At 37.0% G+C, this 22,158-nt stretch overlaps 1 pseudogene; it reads right to left on the bottom strand.

Moving 5' to 3' along the window:
- Positions 1-12,555, bottom strand: part of LOC141505216 (ras-related protein Rab-9A-like) — a 36,371-nt pseudogene extending 23,816 nt beyond the window's left edge.
- Between the last annotated feature and the right edge of the window lie 9,603 nt (positions 12,556-22,158).

Below are 22,158 nucleotides of genomic sequence, written 5' to 3'. Positions count from 1 at the left end.
CTAGGACCAGATGGATATACTAGCAAATTCTATTAAACATTCATGGAACAATTGATTCCATTATTACATGAGCCATTTGCAAAAATAAACAAAAGGACTCTTTCAAGTTCTTTTCACAATACAAAAATTGTTTTGATACCTAAATCAGGGAAGGACAAAGTAGAGAGAACTACAGACCATATCCCCATCTAATACTGATGGAAAAAATTAAAATATTAATGAATAGGTTACAATAGCATATTAAAAAGATTATATCCTATGGTTAGATTGGATTTAGATCAGTAATGTAAGATGGTTCAATATAATGAAAACTATAAATATAATAGACCATATTAATTACACAACCATAAAAACTGCAAGACTTTAGTAAGAAATACTGAAAAGACAAAATCCAAGACCTCTTTCTGTAAATAGACACACTTCAAACACACACACACACACACACACACACACAGAGGAATAAATGGACTTTTCCTTAACATGGTGAGTAGTATTTAAAAACAAGAATGAAAATCACAGGTAATGGGGAAAGGCTGGAGAAAGTTCAATATTGCTACTACTGTTTAATAAAGAAATGCTCAATATCCCAATAAGATAAGAAAAAGAAACTGAAGGAATAACCATAAGCAAAACAAAGTCATTGCTTTTTTGCAGATGCTGGCCTATCTAGAGAACCCTAAAGAGCCTATTAAAATAATTAAAACAATTAAAATTCAGCAAAGTTGCAGGAAATAAAATAAATTTGCATAATTCATCAGCATTTCTGTATATTGCCAAGAGAACCCAGGAGGAATAGAAAGAGAAATTCACATGAAATAGTCATCAAATGTATAAAATACTTGGAAAGCTCTCCACCAAGACATATGGGAACAATATAAAGTGTACAATATTCTTTATAGAAATAAAGACTGGTCTAAATAAGAGGAGAAATGTTAATTTCTCATGGATAGGTCATGACAATATAATACAAATTATAATACTGCCTAAATTAATTTACTTATTCAGTACTATTCTAAACTACTAAGTGAATATTTTATATAGAAAAAAATTCATCTAGAACAAAAGGTCCAGAATCTCAAGAGAAATAGTGGGAAAAAAATTGAGAAGTTAAAGAGCCTAGCAGTACCTGATTTCAAACTATACAAAGCAATAATCATGAAAATGATTTAGTATACACTGTGGAATATCTGTTATTCTTATTTCAATCAGTTCCTTTTATTTCTTGGAAATGAGACTTTTATTAGAGAAACTTTGGGTAAAGATTATTTTGCTTCCAATTTTTTCTTCTAATTTTAGATTAATTCATTTTGTTTGTGCAAAAACATCTTAATTTTATGTAGTAAAAATTATCTGTTATCTTCTATGATTCTCTTATTTGATTATGAACTTCCCCTATCCATAGATTCAAAAGGTAATTCTTCCTTACTTTTATGTGTCCTTTTAATTTGTCCTTTTATTTGTCCTTTTAATTTGAAATTAATGTGTACTATTATATGTAAATCATGCATCAATTTGACATTTATTTTGGTATATAATATTAGGTTTGAGTCTGAACCTAATTTCTACCAGACTCTTTTCCAGTTTTCTCAGCTGTTTTTGTGGATGAATTTTCCTAAGTCCAGTTCTGGTGCTCTATCTACTTTAGATCTCAGTACATGAATATTCAAATGAGAAAAATAATCTTAACAAATATTAACTTTCTAATTACATTCCAAAAAATAAAATGACAATTTTTCTCTAATAAGTAGAGTTCCAAATGGAGAGTCAATCCATTGAGTCAATACAAATGTATAGGAAACTCAAATATATCCTGCATAGTGTATTATCTCATATCACTTACTCCTCCCCTCCCTCCAACTTGTACTCTCACTCTAGGTTTGGTTCTAAGTGTTTGCAGAAAGCCAGTGGGGAGATTCTCCATCTGAGACTCTTCTTGGAGGAAATAAAAAAAAGTATTTTTGCTTTAAAAGGTAAGGCATTTACTAAGATGACAGTGAACATTAACTACAAAAAACATTCCCCTCAGATATACTCCTACAAATAATAGAAGAGTGGGCTCACATCTAAAGTACAATGTTAATAAGACAATAGGGTACCCTCGTGGCCAAAGCAATTCACACCTTCTGGTCCTATAGAGCATCTAAGTTCTTTCTCTCCTCATAGCATCTTTTTGCATCTCTTTCTCTCTAGTGTTTTCTGGTCAGTTTACTCAAATGAGTTCCTAGAGATCTAAAGATAAAAAAAAAAAGAAATGGTTCCTGCTTTTAAAGAGCTTAGAGTTCTAGGATAGTACATGGTGACCTGGACTGGGAATTTTGTTTTGGGGAGGTGTAAGGGTGGAGGAAGATAGCGCAATATTGAAACATAGTTTGGTGTTTAGGAATGTATATAATGAATTAAATATGGTAGTTTGAATACATTCAATACCTAATTACACTACCCTAGGGTAAACCCCTTATGGAGGTAGTTCTAAAAATGAGTAGTAGATTAATTTCCCCAGGTACCTGAATATAAAAGTCCATGTCCCAGGTCCAGATGGAAAGGAGAAGTTCAGTGACAGCAAAAAGTTAGTGAGATGGTCTGGGTAGATGGTTTAATGGCTAGGTGGAAGGTGAAATGACAGCATAGTTTGGTGCCCAGGACCAGATAAAGCTGCCCACTCCCTCAGATCACTGTCTCTCTCTGTATCTGTTTCTATCAGGACAGAGTATATGCCTCTGTCCCCTCCTGTTGATCTTGTAGCTTCCTTTCAAACAACTGAATGATGGGGTTGGGGAGAGGGTAGAAGAAGAGAAATTCTTTCCTTCCTTCCTCTGCTTAGGACTGCTTCACAGGTGGCATCCCCCTTGAAAACCACTACTTCAAGTTTAGCTTAAGGTTCAAAGGCTGGCTGTTTGTTCACCCAGACTATTTTGTCTCTAATCTTAACTCAGAGAGGTGTTCACTCTATAAATGCATCAGTATTTATAGTTTACCATCTTGAGGCAAGTGTAGTCACAAACAAGATGGAGAGGAGGGAAGGAGGAAACGAGGAAAATCCCTTATACATTTATAAGAAAGGTATAAACAAAATGCTATGAGGAGCTAGGAGATGGAGGTCACTTCTGGCATGGGGGATTCAAGGAGGATTTATCCATTGAATAGGTGACATTTGACCTGGGGTGGGTCCTCAGGATATGGAAAGGTAGAGCTAGGGCAAGAACATTCTAGGTAGAGAAATATGGAAGCAAAGATGGGGTTGCAAAAGGAAAAGGGGACCTATTTGCAGTATATGGTAACTAAAGTGTAAAAGTTCATGTAATATTATGGTAGAATATAGTAAAAGACTTGGTGGGGTTTTTTTTGTTTTGTTTTTGCAAGGCAAATGGGGTTAAGTGGCTTGCCCAAGTCCACACAGTTAGGTAATTATTAAGTGTCTGAGGCTGGATTTGAACCTCAGGTACTCCTGACTCCAGGGCTGGTGCTCTATCCACTGTGCCACCTAGCCACTCCTGGTGTGTTTTTTTTAAGGCAAACAGGGTTAAGTGGCTTGCCCAGGGCCACACAGATAGGTCATTATTAAGTGTCTGAGCCTGGACTTGAACCCAGGTACTCCTGACTCCAGGGCCGGTGCTTTATCCACTACGCCACCTAGCTGCCCCCCGGTGTGATTTTTAAAGGAGGTCCTCAAACCAGATGATTATTATATTATTATTAGAAATAAGAAATGAACACAATTTCAATACTAGTCAGCTTTTAGTTTTTAGGTTAAAGTTCCTTAAAGAGGGCATTTTGTTTAATAATTTCCAGCCCTATGACAGGGTACAAAGAATTATCCTCAAAGTCAGTCATTCAGAAAGCAAACATTTGTTACTAGGAGATAAAAGAGCTTTATGCCCTTTTAAACAATATCATTTAAACATACTCCCTTCTATCTTACCAACTGGCAACACAATATAAGTGGTTTTTTAATCACAATATTCTGATAATTGGTGGAACTAACCTATAAAAAGCACCAATCTAGTTAATTTTCCAGGAGGGAAAAATGAAACTTAAAGTTATACAGTATGTTTATTTGATCTGAGTTTTTTTCCTCTCTGAAAATGACCATAAAGTATTATGAGTACTAACTCTGTAAACAGTGTAGTCAAATAACACACTGTACTGAAAATCATATATTTATGTGAGCTGGAGAAACAAAAACAGATGCCTAGTGGGAAGAGGAGTTAAGAACAGGTCTCTTGGTTTCTCTTGGGCAGCTAGGTGGCGTAGTGCATAAAGCACCGGCCCTGGAGTCAGGAGTACCTGGGTTCAAGTCCAGGCTCAGACACTTAATAATTACCTAGCTGTGTGGCCTTGGGCAAGCCACTTAACCCCATTTGCCTTGCAAAAAAAAAAAAACCTGAAAAAAAAGAAAAAAAAAGAACAGGTCTCTTGGTTTCTCTGTAGAAAGATTTCAGAAGGAAAACCTGAGACCAACTAAGAGGTGAAGTCAGTAGATTTAGGATTGGGACATGAAATCATTCTTAGCAACAATTGTGTGGAACTCATCACTGTTTCATCTGATTTTATTAATATTCATATCTGATAGAAGAGGACTGAGTTTAATAAGACATTAAATCATCCTCCCTCCTTTCTCTTTTCTGCCATCAATATATGGAATAGATCCTTTCCACCTCATATCTGGATTATTGCAACAGACTACTGTTGAGTCTGCCTGCCTCAAGTCTCTCCTCACTCCAACCTATTCTCCATTTAGCCATTAAAGTGTTTTTTGAAATCAAAGATCCAATCTTGTCAACCAGTAAATTTCATGTCACTTGGGAAATCCAGAGGTTTCCTCTGAGATCAAATACAAAATGATAACTTTTGATATTCAAATCCCTTTATAACCTACCCCCACCTCCTACTTTTTCTAATTTCTCATACCTTACTTTCTCAACTCATACTTTTTTGATTCAGTGACACTGACCTGTTGACACTTCATCTCTTGGTTCTGGGCTTCCAGATGTGGTCTTCCAGATGTGGAAAAGACTCCCTAGGCTTCCATTAAGACTCAACTAAAATTCTAATTTGACAAGTAAAAATGTAAAGTAGGTAGTTTGTAAAAAACAACTCCTATTAATCACATTTTTTTTTTGCAAGGTAATGGGGTTAAGTGACTTGCCCAAGGCCACCCAGCTAGGTCATTATTAAGTGTCTGAGGCTGGATTTGAATTTAGGAACTCCTAACTCCAGGCCTGGTGCTCTATCCACTGCGCCACCATCTTTTAAGCCAGTAATACTTAATAATGAACCTTATAAGCCTTGACACCCTCTCCCCCCACACTTTTTTTGGCCATTCCAAGGATTTAAAGGTATAACAAAATAGCTTTAACACAATGGACTGCTCTTTGAGAAAATAGAATTCTGTAGTCCCAGATAGAGAGAAAATTGTCTGAGTTTTTAGGGGAGGGGGGAAAACAACTAGCCACTCCCATCCCACAACTTTTACAATATTTTGCAAAAATAGGCAACCAAAATTTATATTTTTCTGAACAGAGCTCCCATATGCAGGAAAAGGCTCTATCTGTAGGAGGGGACTTTTTGTATAAGAAGAGGGATGTAATAGTGTGTCTCAAAAGGAGGCAAAGTGATATCTCTAGCCTCTTCTCCTCCCACTCTTCTTCAAGTGGGACTTTAATTCCTGACAGGAGGAAAAAGTGGGCAGTTTGGGCAAAGACCACTCTTAAAAGTAAGGGAGTATTGGCCTGGAAGTATGTGAATCTTCTTCTTTATATATTGTTTGTCTAGAGGATATGAGAAAGTTCAAGCTAACTTCTGATAACTTTGTCATTTCTGAGGGAAGGGGGATGCTAAGCTCAATATCCAAGACTTGACTACTTTTCCACCAAATACTAATTCTACAATGAATACACATAGCAAATAGCGAAGAAACCCATTTATCCAATCTATACCAAAATAGATATTGGAGAAAATTTACAAAGGAGATTATATTCGAAGCAATACATAATAAAGTTGCTTACAGAGTTCAACTGAGAGAGTCATGGCTCTCACCCAAGGGGAAAATATCCACAGTCTCTAATGTATTGAGCTAGGATTGGGATTATGATGGAGACTTACAATTCTTCTCATATCTTTCCAGAGTTTTTTTTCTTTCAGTATCTAAAGTACAATTGTCCTCTTCCATCTTCTCTCACCAAGTTGGAAGCCAGAAGTACTAAAAGTTACTAAACTTAAGGTTGATGAATCCCCACTGGAATTGGTACTTGGAGAGTCACTCAAAGGGACAAGTTAAGTTTGGAGCTCTCTGACCTCTTACCAATCTCACTTTTCCTTTCCTGAGGTGCAGAACATTCACCTCCACCAAAAGTAGAAAGTCCCATCCCAAGTGATTTTAGGGCAGAGGGCACCTTGCTGACAAAGATCCATATAGTCAAAACTATGGTTTTTCCAGTAGCAATGTTTGCCTGTAAGAGGTAGACTATAAAGGAAAGCCAAGCATTGCAGAATTGTGACTTTTGAATTATGGCACTAGAGAAGACTTTTGAGAGTCCCTCAGACAGTAAAGAGGTCAAAATTTTAATTCAAACTATTCACTGGAAGATCAAATACTGAAGCTGAAACTTAAGTACTTTGGCCATTAATGAACAGATTGGACTCATTGAAAAGAACCTGATGTTGGGAAAAATTTAAGCAAAAGGAAAAGGAGATAGCAGAAAATGAGATGAATAGATAATATCATGCAAATAAAGAACATGAACCTAGACAGATCTTGAGAGATAGTGGAGACTAGAAAGATCTGATGTGCTATGGTCATGATGAATCTGACATAACTGGAAGACTGACCAACAACAAAGGAAAGCCAGGAGACAGAGATGAAGAGGGAGAGTGTTGTTAGTCTTTTTTCCATTGACTCTAGTCTGAACTGTCAGCATTGTTAGTATAGACAAACAGCTGACGGGACATTTTCATCATTTGTGTCTCAGGGAAAAGGTGAATATTTTATTCACATTCTGTGGAGTCAATAGAAAAGAGGCTGGTTCCCAACCACATGAAAGATCAGCTAAATGTCCATTCAGGCTTCAATTCTCCAGTCTCCTGGAAGCAGAGTCTTCCATGTGGATGGTGCCATCTTAAGAGGCACCCCATTATCCTTACCATTCAGCATTTGTAGATTCTTAGATACAAATTGATTTTAGCAAGATTAAAAAAAAAACAGGTAAAACTCATCTGCTCCTTCATATCTTTTACTATCATTCATGTGCCATTTGACCCTAGAGTGATTCCTTCCCCCAAATTATTGACTTTTTGCTACTTCAACAAAGGCTTTTTTGGTATTCTTTATCAATCACATTTTCTTGTTTGGCTAGCTCAAGTCTTCAGGGACTAAGGCTTTCACAGTATAAGCTGTGCTATAGCAATTGCTTGGGTTTTTTTTTTTTGGTATTTCTTTATTTTAATTATTCTTGCTAACTAGGTGATAAAGTTGTTTCTACATATAGAATGAAGGAACCAGAAATATTTAGCTAAGAGAAGAAAAGTCTCAGGGGGGACATAATAGCTGACTTCAAGTTTTTGAAAGGTTGTTTTGTGAAATAGAGATCAAAATTTTCTGTTCACTTTTAGGGATCAGAACAAAGATCAGAACAAGTTGCAAAGAAACAAATTGAAACTCAAAAGGTAGGAAATCCTTCCTTATAATTAGAGCAGTACCAAAGAAGAATGGGGTAGGGAGTGTCTATTACTTCTTGTTCTTCTGTGAAGTACTGGAAATGGAACTGCTTTGTGAGGTTTTGAAAGGTCAGAGGATTAGATGTCCAGTGACAGAGTTCACAAAAACGTTGCTAAGCCTGGTGAGACAACAGTACAACATGTCCATCATCTATTGCACATTTAGAAGTGAGCTTGCTAGAGCAAAGACTTTGCAGCCATCTCTTTAAGTCTGAGCTCATTGTCTTCAGGGACCCAGATGATAGAAGGAGGGGAGAATATGCCTCTAATCTTCAGGGTGATGCTGTGTACTTCTATTTGTGCTGTATTGTCTCAGTAAATAACCCTTTTTGAGAAGCATAATGATGTTATTTGGTTAAATTAACATTGAAGAACTAATCTAAGGATAAATTCAAAGATATAAGGAAAATATTAATTCTACCTGGCAATTGATATTTGGGAGAACTCATCAGAATGGGGGCTTGAGTGGATAGCTGCAATTAAGAATCCCACCATCACCTCAAGGATAGTCTTAGAAACCTGAAAGAAATTTTTAGCTAGCCAGTCCTCTGGGGACCCAACTTGTTAGGGGTGTGGAAGCTGAAATTGAATCAGAGTACTTCAATCATATTTAGTTTTACATACGTTATATGTCTCTATTTTCCAGGGGTATTTCTAGTCCTTCTGATTTTAGCCATGGGGCAGCTGGGTGGGAAAATGGGTAGAGTGCTAGGCTTGAAGTCAGAAAGATTCATCTTCCTGAGTTCAAATCTGACCTCAGACATTTACCAGCTGGGCAGATCACATTAATCCTGTTTGCCTCAGTTTCCTCATCTGTAAAATGAACTGGAGAAGGAAATGGTAAGTCACTTCAGTATCATTGCCAAGAAAAGCCCAAATCAGCTAAAAAATAATTGAACACAAGTGAATAATAGCTTGAACAACAAATCTTTAGTCTTTATTTTTTTTTGAGTTACAGACTAATATTGGGATATATCCCAATTTGTCAGGGTCCTTTCTAAGGTGGGATTAAAAATGGGACAAAATATTATAGATATGGCCCTGCTAAGGGAGAGGAAAGTGGAAATTATTTAACATTACCCACTTTCTGGGGCTATGCTGCTATTAATAATGCAGTTTAAGATTTCATTAAAATGTTTCTGGCTAAAAACACTGTATACCCTAACAGCACCATGGGGGTGATGTTCAACCTTGATGGACTTGCTTGTTCCATCAGTGCAACAATCAGGGACAATTTTGGGCTCTCTGCAATGGAGAATACCATCTGTATCCAGAGAAAGAACTGCAGACTTTGAACAAAGTTCAAGGATTATTCCCTTTAATTTAGGGAAAAAAAAAACAAATATCTTATGTCTGATCTTGTTATCTCGTATACTTTTTGTTTCTTCCTTAAGGATATGATTTCTCTCTCATCACACTCAATTTGTATCAATGTACAACATGGAAACAAAGTAAAGACTGACAGATTGCTTTCCGTTGGGGTGGGGGGTGGGGGAGGGAAGTAAGATTGGGGAAAAATTGTAAAACTCAAATAAAATCTTTAATTAAAAACATGTTTCTGGCTGCCATATCTGTTTCACTATTGGCTCATATTTAGCTCATAGTCTGGTGAAACTACCAGATCTTTTCCACACAAATGGGCTACCCTTATCTCATAATTAGGCAGTGTATTTTTTTAACCCTAATGTGGGACTTCATTTATATGACATAAATTTTATCTTATTAAATTCAATCACTTTACCTTTTCATGGTCTTTTTTGATTTTGACTCTTTCATCCAGTATGTTAGCTATACTACCCAGCTTCATGTTATTTACAGTAAGATAGGCATAGCATCTTAACTTTTACCCAAATAACTGATTAAAAGAAATGTTGAACAACACAAATACAATTATAGAACTCCAGGACTTTTTGAGACCTGACAACAGCGCAATATTTATAACCCATTAATCAATCCTCTTTGGGTCATTCAATCAGTTTTTAATCTGGGTCTGTAGCTTTGAAGGAACTGGATTTGCCATTAGAGTTCCTATAGGAGAAATAGAGTCAGTAGGACATTGAAAGAGGGCAGGAAGGGCAGCTGGGTGGTATAGTGGATAGAGCACTGGCCCTGGAGTCAGGAGAACCTGAGTTCAAATTCAGCCTCAGACACTTAATAATTACCTAGCTATGTGACCTTGGGCAAGTCACTTAACTCCATTGCTTAACTCCATTGCTTTGCAAAAACAAAAAGAAAAGAAAAGAAAAAAAAAAGAAAGAGATCAGAGAACAGACTTCAGTGGCTATGCCTTCTCTCCATCACCCTGAATGGATACCTGAAATTAGAGCTTTCAAGACTATTTTTAAAGGATTGTGCCACTCTTTGGTATCTATGGTCAATTACCTCCCTTAACTTTCATATCTTATGCATGTCTTTTTTTAAAAGAATATTCAAAGTTTATTTGTTTTCTTTTGAATATAAAGTAAATTCCTGAGGCTACTGAAGAACCCATGACTTAGATATTTTGAAAAAAAAAGTGTAATTCCTTGCCTTAATTTTTGGTGTTTTACTTTTGTATTCCTTTAATCATATGCACACTTATACATTTGCAACAATATAAATACTTCTTCACTTGAGCAGTGTGCCTCATTTAAGGGAACAGGAGGGAATAATCATAGGAGACTTGGTTTGGGAGAAAGGAATGGTAAATCACAGAGCCTATTTCTATAGATTATGGGAAGATAATCCATAGCAATGGGAAAATGCAAATGTTCTTTGTGTTTCTTTATACATTTTTTAAAAAAAATATGTTTGTTTGTGAGTTCCCTGTGCATCCATATTGTCTCTTCAGAAAACTACCCATTTTTCACTCATTGGAATAATTTGCATCTAACTTTCTCCTCTTAACAGCCACTCTAAACAGTGATGATTATTTCCTCTCATGTTGCCATCACCTTTATTTCAGCAACCAGTTCCTCTTTATCAATCAGAATCTAATCCAAAATGTAAATTCTTCTTGTTGATTTCTCTGTTTTTGAATAATAAAATGTTCATTAACACAAAAACAGCATTAATCACCTGCTCTTTTAGCAGAGAGCTCTAGCAAATATCTGAATGGTTCATGTTCTCTGTGCTTCAATGCTAGGCAATTTGCTTTAAGAACTTATCATTCAAATGTTCTTCCTTTGGTGGTATTGCCTAGGGGATGAGCAAATTCATCCCCAGGTCATAGGAGCTAGGGTTATGAGCCCTTTGGTCAGAAGGGCATGACATAGAATTATACTTCCAACATTGCATTGATTTCCTGCTTCACTGATTTTCCTTCACTATATTTACATTCATGAATTTCTGTATGTGAATATATGTTCATAACATATGATTCTACTCCACCTCCTCTTTTAACTAATCTCTTTCTTTTGATTAAAGTATATCTTTCTATAATTATATTCCAATCTTGAGTCAAATCCTATCAAGTCTATTTTACCTATGAGATCCAATTTACCTCCTTATGTTAAGATCTGTAATTCACCTTATTTATCACCATACTCTATATATTTGCATAAAAAAATCTGGGACTATATTGTCTCTGAAAATCACTGGTTCGATCTGCTGATACTGGGTCCATTTTATTTTGTTTGTTTGTTTTTTTGGAGGCAGTCAGGGTTAAGTAACTTGCCCAGAGTGTATGACTAATAAGTGTCTGAGGCTGAATTTGAACTCAGGTCTTCCTGACTCCAGGAATGGTGTTCTATTTATTATGCCACCTAGCTGCCCCTATTTTGCCTAGGTTATAAAATGCCTATGTAATTCTTTGGAGAATTGTACTAAATGGATATATGGTTTTATTTTTCTTTTCAATTTTCAAATTAAAGTCCTTGATCAAAGTTCAATATTTAGCTAATGTATTTATTTATATTAATATATCTTGTTTTGATTATTATAATAATCTATATGTAAATTGATGACATCCTTGATTAAGGATTAGAAGATGACAAGCAGGTATTTATAAGTCACAAATCCCTGATCCCATAGTCTTCCTCCAGAAAGACAAACAACAGCAAGGTGAAATGCAAAACACTTAATCATCAGTACTGCAAGTTGCTTCATGTTCTGATGTTTAAATTTTTAGCAGATCATGATAAGCATTAGGAGCTGAGTTATGAAATGTGCTTTAGGTTTATATTTACCAAATGTATTCTTGGATGTTGCATTTAGAATTCCTTCTCTCTGTGTATATGTAGGAAATAAATAAATAAATATCCCATAGTTGATTCATATTGTACCTTTCTTCTCTCTCCTTTTGGAAAATTTTTAGACATGAGTCATAACTTAAACTATAATCAAATTCACTATGTTTGGAGTTTAGCAAGAGATAACTGAACCTAACCCCTTTCATTAAAGATCAGGCTGCCCAAGGATGAACCCAGACCAAATCATATGCCTTAACGTCTTCTGAAGCCCCTGACTATCACAGCAGTGATAGAAATATTGTCTTTTCTTCTAATGTCTCCAGTCAAAAAGGCAGCATGACAGAGTAGAAATAGTTCTGGATTAGGAATTCAGAGAGCTGTGTTCATATCTTGATTGGCACTAACTGTGTGGCCCTGGTAAGTCTCCTGCATTTTCCCAGAATCAGATTCTTCATCTATAAAATATGTACTAATAATGCTTGTGCTAATCCTCTGGAGTGTTTGGTGTTTGTCTGTTTTTAAATTAGATTTTTTTTATTCCTTCAGTATAGGCAGCATTTGGTAAGGAATTTCCTTACCAGTGCACATGGGCATCTTTGCCATAATTGATAGTGTTAGAGTTGTCTAGGCGTACTGAGAGGCTAAGCTGACTCTGAAGCAGCTCACTATCCATTTCTCCACAATGCTAATTTTCAGAGTTATTCTGAGCTTAATTGGCTTGTTAATCTCAAAGCACTATTTAAATTTGAATTTTATTTTTTACTTGGGATTTCATGTTACCTAACATTATTGTTGTTATTCTTCTTCTTATTATTATTATCCAGACCTTATGTGGAAAAAAGGCAACAAAGTGACTTAGTGGATAGAGGACCACACCTAGAGTCATGAAGACAGGGTTCAAATACAGACTCGATGCTACTGTGTGACTGGACTGAATTGAATTTCTTTCTCCAGTGACAAACCACTCCTGAATCTTCGTGAAGTGAACTCCATGTAGGGGGAAAGTTGACAATAACTGAACAGCAAGCCTTCATCATCCATAATAATAATGCTTCTACAATTCTTCTTGGAGGCATCATTTCATTAAGATCACAAAATTTCAACATTAAAAAAACTGCTGAAATCATCTTGTCCAACCTGAACAGAAATCTCTGTAAAGCATCCTTATCAAATGGTTCTGCTCCTGTTTAACCCTCTTAAAAATATTTTGGAAGTCCCTTCTGTGCAACCCTGAAGTAGCAGGTTTCTTGGGTAGTTAAATAAATGACTGCCTATGGTTGTACCACATTCAAAGGGACTATATACACGATCTCCACATTAATGAACACTTTTCTGTACTTGGAGTTTTAGCAAATTAAAAGTTTAAGAATCAATAACAAGGGGGCAGAGCCAAGATGGCAGCAGGAGACCAGCCTCTCTTGGGTGCTCTCTCCAAAATATTCCAAAAACCTTAAAATTATGACTCACTAAATTTTTGGGAGACAGAACCCACTGAAAGATCCAGTGAAGCAATTCTCCAGCCCAAGGCAACCTGGAAGATTGTGGGAAAACTCTGTTCCATGTGGGTGGAGGAGGCAGCGGTACAGCTAGGATGATTGCACCAGAGTGAAAGAGCTCCAGTCTTTCAGGAGCAGCCCATTGGACACCTAGACACCTGAGTCAAAGGGAGTGTTGGCTCCCAGCCTCAGAAGCAATTTCCTGACCTGGCAACCCAAGGAACACCAAGCACAACTTGGAAGGTCAGCAGGGAAACCTCTGTCAGAGTGAGTGGAAGCCGACATGTCCCTCAGCACAGTCACGGCCATTAGTATAGCTGTGGTCCTCAGTGCAGCCCAAATCCCAGAAAATGGAAGCAAGCACACAGAGCCTCCTGGCAGCTGCTCCCAGAGTACTCAGCCCATGAAAGGTAAGGGGGTGGGAGAAGACTGTTGAAGTTTCTCCTTTGGTCCTGGGACAGGACTCTGGGGCTTTGTCCATATTCAGACCCTGATTGTGGTCTGGAACCACCCCCCCATGGCCATTCAGACCAGAGCACAGGCAGGAGAGTAGTCCAAGCCTCACATAAGACCTTAAAGAAACTGAGGTCCTTGCAGGGATCTCAAAAACTTGGGAAGCACTCCAAACCAGGTACAGGCTGGGGAAATGAGCAAACAGAAAAAAAAGTAACCTAACCAAAGACAATTACTTTGGTCCCATGGAGGACCAAAACACACTATCAGAAGATAAGAAAATTTCAGTTTCTGCATCTAAATCTTCCAAGAAATATATTAGTTGGGGGGGGGGGACGGCTTGATGGTGCAGCCGTGTGGCCTTGGGCAAGCCACTTAACCCCATTGCCCTGAAAAATCTAAAAGAAAAAAAAGAAATATAGAAGTTGGTCTCAGGCTATTTCAGAGCTCAAAAAAAGATTTTGAAAATCAAGTAAGGGAGGTAGAGGAAAAATTGGGAAGAGAAATGAGGTAGATGCAGGAAAAACATGAAAACCAAGTCAACAGCTTAGTCAAGGAGATCCAAAAAGTGCTGAAGAAAATAACTTAATAAAACTAGTTTATGTCAAATGGAATAAAAAAACAGTTCAAAAAAATTAATGAGGAAAGAATGCTTTAAAAAGCAGAATTGGCTGGATGGAAAAGGAAATAAGGAAACTCCCTGAAGAAAACAAATCCTTCAAATATAGAATAGAGCTAAGGGAAACTGATGACTTTACGAGAAATCAAAGCACAATAAAACAATATCAAAAGAATGAAAAACTAGAAGAAAACATGAAATATCTCATTGAAAAAACAGATCCTGGACTCAATTTAAAAATTATTTGGCTACCTGAAAAGTCATGATCAAGAAAAGAACTTTGACTTAATTTTTTAAAGAATTTCTACAGGAAAATTGCCCTGATATCCTAGAAGCAGAGGGGAATAGAAATTGAGAGAATTGACCAATCTCTTCCTGAAAGAGATCCAAAAAATACCACCCAGGAATATTAAGTTTCAAAATTCCCAAGTCAACTCCCAAGCAGCCAGAATAAAATAATTCAAATATTGCAGAACTAGTCAGAATTACATAGGACTTAGCTGCATCCACATTAAGTACTTGTAAGGTTTGGAATATAATATTCTGGAAGGTATAAGTGCTTGGAATGCATCCAAAAATCAACTACCTAACAAAACTGAATATTCTCTTCCAGGGGAAAAGATGAACTTTCAGTGAAACAGGGGAATTTCAAATGTTCTGTTGAAATGACCAGATTTGAACGGAAAGTTTGATCTTTAAGTGCAGGACTCAAGTGAAACATAGAGAGGGTGGACAGGAAGGGTAAATTACAAGGGATTTAATGATGATGAATTGCTTGTATTCCTACATGGGAAGATGATACTGATAAATACTCATATGAACCTTCTCATGTATTCAAGCAGTTAGAAGAAACCTTTACAGGTGAGACACAGGAGACAGCTGAATTTGAAGGTATAATATATTTTAAAAATGCAGTTAATGGGCAAAAAGGAAATTACTAGGAGAAAGGAAAGGAAGGAGGGAAGGTAAGGGGGATTGAGGGAGCCTTCATTCTCATCAGAAATGGCTCAGAAAGGAAACAGCTCAGAAAGGAAACAGCATATACTTAATAGGGCATAGAAATCTAGAAGAAAAAGGAGAGAAAGGGGATGGGAGAAAGGGGACAGGGGATGGGAGCAGGGAAGGGAGGGGATAGAGGAGAGGGTAGATCATGGTAGAGGATAGTCAGATAGAACACATTTTCTTTTTTACTTTTTGCAAGGTGGTGGATTTGGGTGGCCTGTCTGGGACCACAGGGCTGGGTGGGTGCTGGGCCTCTGGAGTGGGATGTAGACTTGGGGCCTCTTGGCCCCAAGGTTGGTGCTCTGTCTGCTGTGCCACTTGGCTGTCCCCTAGCACACTTTTGATGAGGGACAGAGTAAAAGGAGAGAGAAAATATAATAATTGGTAGTGGGGAGAAATAGATGGAGGGAATTACAATCAGCAACATCAACTGTGGAAGTAACTTCTCTGATGTACTTATGATAAAGAATGTGATGCATCACAGAGCTGATGGTATCAGAACACAGACTGAAGCACATTTTTTTTTCTCTTTTACTTTATTTCTCTTGAGGATTTTTATTTTTGTGGGGGGAGGGGGAATTATGTTTACTCTTACAACAAGACTATTTTAGTAATGTATAAATAAATAAATAAAAGCTATAAATTGAAAAAGCAAAAAACAATAAACAAATAGGATATGGTAAAAATAAACATAAAGAATAACAATTAGGACCATATCACTTATTGTTTTAGCTATAAATAATCTTGGGTGGGGTAACTAGGGTGGCATAGTGGATAGAACATGGGCATTGAAGTCAGTAGAACATGAATTCAAATACAACCTCAGATACTTACTAGTCATATGACTCTGGGCAAGTCACTTAACCTTATTTGCCTCAGTTTCTTTACCTATAAAATGAGTTATAGAAGGAAAAGGCAAATCACTCCAGTATCTTTAACAAGAAAACTCCAAATGGGGTCACAAAGAGTCAGACCTGATTAAAAAACAACTGAACAATAACTATCTTGATTACAGATCTTTTTTGTTACCTGAAGTGTCTTTGCTGGGAACTACTCTTATAGTTATTTTTCATAAACATTACAATTTTTTACATATCTTATCTGACTTCATATCAAGTCCAGTGAGATTGTCATTTAACACCCATGATTTTGTGGCTTGGTGGATAGACACCGGACCTGGAATCAGGAAGATCTAAGTTCAAAATCTCCCCTCAGAAACTTACTGGTTGTGTGATCCTGGGCAAGTCACTTAATGCTACCTCAGTTTTCTCATACATTAAATGAGTTGGAGAAGGAAATGCAAACTACTCCAGTATCATTATTTTTATTTTTTTTTAGGTTTTTTGCAAGGCAAATGGGGTCAAGTGGCTTGCCCAAGGCCACACAGCTAGGTAATTATTAAGTGTCTGAGATCAGATTTGAACCCAGTTACTCCTGACTCCAAGGCCGGTGTTTTATCCACTACGCCACCTAGCCGCCCCTAGTCCAGTATCATTATTAAGAAAACTCCAAATAGGTTATGAAGAATTGGCCCAAACTGAATAACAGCAAACAGCAACATGATGTGGTTTCATTTTACCTATTTTATCTTATCTACTACTATCCAAAGTGGAATCCTTGGAAACTTGAGGGACCTTAGACTTTAAAAGCTCAGCAAGTTTATCAAGAGAGGAACTTCTAACGTGAATGCTGAATGAGTGTTGTTGGCCAAAGGAGACTAATAGAGAGGCATATAGAATGCTCACCCTAATCTTGAATAAGATTAAAAGTTTTGGAACCAATAATAACAAGTAAGATAGTCATTATCATTTGTTGGATGATACAAATGGAGAAGCCAAACCTAGGAAGTGTAGATTTAAAAATAAGATTAAATTTAAGGGCAATAACTAGCTGAACATGATCCTGTTCAGCATTCTAGAGGTCTCCTGAAAAAATGAAAAACCTATCCTAGCCAAAATCTTTGTAGCAAAGGCTGTCCCCCAGAGGTAGCATGAGACTATTCTTTGTGGTTTGAAGGGTTTTTTCTCCCCCCATCCTTCTCCAATGGAGATTTTAATTCCTTCCTGTAGTCCATCCACAGACTGAGAGCATTATTAAAGCTTAGAGAGCATTGAAAAGTCATGAAGTGACTACCTTTAGAATCTTGCACAAGTCACTTATCTCCAGTTCTTTATCTAATAATACCTAGAGGCAGTTTATTAACATGGTTTATAGGATGCTGAACCTGGAGTCAGGAAAACCTGGGTTCAAATCTAACCTCAGACACTTATTTGTTGCATGACTCTGAGCAAATCACTAAGCCTCTGTCTGCTTCATTTCATCATTTATAAAATGGGATAATTGCACCTGTCTTCCAAGATTGCTGTGAGGACAAAATGAGTAATTGCTATTCTTATGCTCTTTGTAAACCTTAGGATGCTATACAAATAATAGTTAGGAGTATGATTATGATTATTATCACCCTATTATCTAGCCTAAACCATTTACAGATGAGGAAATAAGACCAAGCACAGTTAAATCATTTGCCCAAGATGGTGTAGCTAGTTTCTTAGAATTTTAGAGCTAAAAGAATAGAGATCCTTCACATATGTTACTTATGAGAAAAACAGAAAAAAAGAAGTAAAAAGATCTGAATAGTTTAGGTATAGCCTGGACTGAAAGTAAAAGAAGAAGGTAGACTAATGGTCTATTAAATTAAATAAATGTAATTTTGTTTAAAATATGTACAAATTGACTCAAATCATCCCTGCCATGATCACTATCTCCCCACAGACCCTGATAGGAATCAACTCAGGATCCTTAACCCAAGAGGCTTGAGATAGCATTATCCCCAAGACCTGATTCCTGTCCTGCAGCCAGAGTCATCATTGAGGGGAGAAATCATTGTGGAGAATGAGTCCACCCTCATCACCACCACTAGCCATAACTAATATGCAGATAAGTGCTGTCTCATTTCTGACCAAACCCTCACAGCCACTATTAAGAGGCAACTTCTGTGGACAAGGGAAGAGTCATTTGCACCCACTGCCAACCAACTGCAACTCACTGGGTGGGCAAACCAACCTAGTTCCATCTTCAGGGCATGGAGATAAGCCTGAATTTTCTTTTTTTTTGTACTTAAAGATTTTATTTATTTTGAGTTTTACAATTTTCCCCTTAATCTTACTTCCCTCCCTCCACACCCCACAGAAGGCAATTTGCCAATCTTTACATTGTTTCTATGTTACACACTTGATCCAAATTGAATGTGATGAGAGAGAAATCATATCCTTAAGGAAGGAACATAAAGTATAAGAGATAGCAAGATTAGGAAATAAGAAATCAGTTTTTTTCTAAATTAAAGTTAATAGTCCTAGGTGTTTGTTCAAACTCCATGGCTCTTTATCTGGATACAGATGGTATTCTCCATTGCAGACAGCCCCAAATTGTTCCTGATTGTTGCACTGATGGAATGAGCGAGTCTATCAAGGTTGATCATCACCCCCATGTTGCTGTTAAGGGTGTACACTGTTTTTCTGGTTCTGCTCATCTCACTCAGCATCAGTTAAGCCTGGATTTTCAAAGGATGCACTAGTAAATCATGAACTTTGGCAGGTTTTTTCAGGTTGGAAAGGGTTCAGCTACAAACTCAAGGAAGGACTATTTTCCTATTGTTTGATACCTAGTCTGGCTACTTAATGATGAGAGGGTGATGACATTTAGGGCCACAACAATTCTGAAAGAGTAGTTCCCAAGTCCAGAGGGGTTGTAGTTTCTCTAACCAAACACTCCATCTCCTGGCTTGATGACTATTCTTGTTATCCCCCATAATTGGAATGCAATCTCTCCTCAGCTCCACTGCCTTTAAAATGCTGCTCAAATGCAGTTTTATACATGAAACCTTTCCTGATCTTCTCATATGCTGGTGTCCATCTAGGAGAAATTAACTGTCTAAGGAATTCCATAGATTTTAACTTTAAAATCCCTCTAGCTTTTGTGTAGTAGTGGGTGGATGTGTTGTCTAACTTTAATATCACTTGAGCACAATATTTCAAATCTCATATGCTTAGTAATGTTTTTGCTGAGTGTTTCACTGACTTTTTTCTCTTTCTTTGTCAGCTTCCCTGATGCTATTTTGACGATGTATGTACCAATTCATCAGAGATGACAGTGGCAATACTAAAATTCTATTCTACTGACCAGAAATCAATATATTTAAAATAATGAGTTATATAAGTGACTATGAAGCATTTGTGCAATATATCATAGAAGCTAGAGAGTTGCCCTCTTAATTGGGAAGATGTGGATTCAAGTACTGTCTCTGATATATGGTTATATAAAGCTTAACTTCTCAATGCCTCTGCATCTCTTTAGTTAGAGTTTTTAGCTTTGTCTTATGACCCTCCTTATCAAAATATTGCAAAATGTTCACATGGAAGACCAAAAATGTTGAAATAGTTATCAAAATAATTTTAATTATGTTTGAACATTTTAAACAAATGTAACCCGAGTCTCAAAGTCCCTTGGTATGGGACTCATACATTAAAGATTAATATCCTGTGCCTTCATGAGACATAGAGTTGGGGAAATAAAGACAAAGACACAGAGAAAGATAAGAGGGATAAAAACAGATTCATACAGAGATACACACAAAGGAGGAAGGGAGGGAAGAGGCAAGAGAGGGAGAGGGAGAGGGAGAGGGAGAGGGAGAGGGAGAGGGAGAGGGAGAGGGAGAGGGAGAGAGAGAGGGAGAGGGAGAGGGAGAGGGAGAGGGAGAGGGAGAGGGGAGAGAGAGAGAATCTTAGATGTCATCAAAGAGGAAGTCTCCTAAAACCTCTAATGTAACCTAAGGATAGGAACAAGATGGAAACTCCAACTCTTCTTATGTTGGCTTCTTCTCTGAGTCTTTTTCTTCAGTAATCTGAAATGCTTTTAATAGTATCCATCTGGAAGTTGGAAGCCCAAAGCTCCCAAAAAGGCCTGAAAAGCCTCAAGACACATCTTCTCTCTCCTTCTTTCAGGAGTTCCACTCCCTCCAATGTCCCCCCAACAAAGGATTGATCTCAACCAATGAAAGAATTCTATACTAATTGACTTTAGAACTCTAGTTAAACACCCACAAAAACGTTAAGAACCCCTGATTTAAGATCATAAGTGGCAGAACAGATGATGCTCTGCAGTGGTAAAGGGAATTTATCCATAGAAACTCTATACCAGGGAAATCTCAGTTCATAGGATCTTAGGTCTATACATGGAAGGGTTAAAAAAAGAAGCTAGGTATTGCTGACATTTTCCTCCCTTTCTCATGTTCCTCCAAAAAGAGTGGATCTTGACATTATCATACATACTTAGTATTATTTCATCTATCTAAATTAAATTAGATGAGAGGGCTTTGCAAAATCATCTGGATGATTCATCTGAAATGTTCTTTACTCCTACAGAGTGAAAAAAAAATGAAGACTGCTCAAAGCTCTTTGAAATAGTTACTTCTGAGATAGGCACAGACTTTCAAGCAAAAGAAGATATATTTTTTAAACAAATATTCAATAACATTTTAGATCTATTGTGTCCAAAGCATTAAGTAACAAGGAGATCCTGGTCAGCAAGGTAGGGCAGAAGCTGTGCCCAAGTGATGACAAGGGGAGGGGGAGGGTAATTCATTGTCTCATTTGGTGTGCTGGGACTTTGAAAATACTGAGTACTGACAAGGTTCATACTTTAAATTTCGATGAAATTATCAAGATTATATAAACAATATCTTAAGAAAGTCCAGTCAGGGATGTGGTGATAACATGAAATGAGAAGAGCCAATCATTACTGTTTATCATAGGTATTATACTTGAGAAGATAATTAGCAATAAAAAGAGTTCCCAAACAGCTTAGGAATTTTGAGAGAAGTCCCAAACAAATCAAACCTCTATTCTTTGAAATGGGCAAATAAAAATCATGGCACCTGGGCTGGTGTTTGGAGGAGTCATGTTCTCTATAAAAGAACCATTAGTGCAGGATTAGATAGGATGATACAAGATGGTGAATCCTGAAGTCGACAGTAAAACATTCTGTAAAACTTTAAAGCAGTGGTGGTTCTTTATAACATTTATACAATCATTAGATAGAAACTATTTTAGGGAACACAGGCAAAGAAGGAAGCTAAGGGTAGTAATTTTGAAGCCTGCTCTGTAATTTTGTGCCATATTCTTTGCTAAGAAAGAAAACTGTTCTGATACTAGCAGAGAGTAGAGAATGAGGGGAGATGGAAAGGGAAAATAGCAATTTTTTTACCATCACCCTCAAACTGTGTATATGTTTGAGAAGAAAAACTTTGAATTTCTTTTTCCATAAAAAGATGTTTGTTTTTATTTATATATCAATGCTTCCATGATTCTGTGATCTCAACAATGTGGGTACTTCCTCCACAGGTAAGATCATTTATTTATTTGGCAAGCTTTTATTAAGCATCAATGTTGTAAAAGGGACAGTGGCTAGAGTACTGGGCCTAGAGTCATCTTTCTGAATTCAAATCTGACCTCGGAAATTTACTATGTGGTCCTGGGAAGATTATTTAACCCTTTTTGCTTCAGTTCCTCATCTGTAAAATGACTTGAGGAAGAAAATGGCAAACCACTACAGTATCTTTGCCAAGAAAACCCCAAATGAAGTCACAAAGAATTGGTCACAACTGAAAATGACTGAACAATGTTGTATAAAACGCTGTGCTAAATGCTTT

Source organism: Macrotis lagotis, chromosome 1, assembly GCF_037893015.1.
Source record: "Macrotis lagotis isolate mMagLag1 chromosome 1, bilby.v1.9.chrom.fasta, whole genome shotgun sequence".
Taxonomy (NCBI): domain Eukaryota; kingdom Metazoa; phylum Chordata; class Mammalia; order Peramelemorphia; family Peramelidae; genus Macrotis; species Macrotis lagotis.
This window is presented reverse-complemented; position numbering and strand designations above follow the sequence as displayed.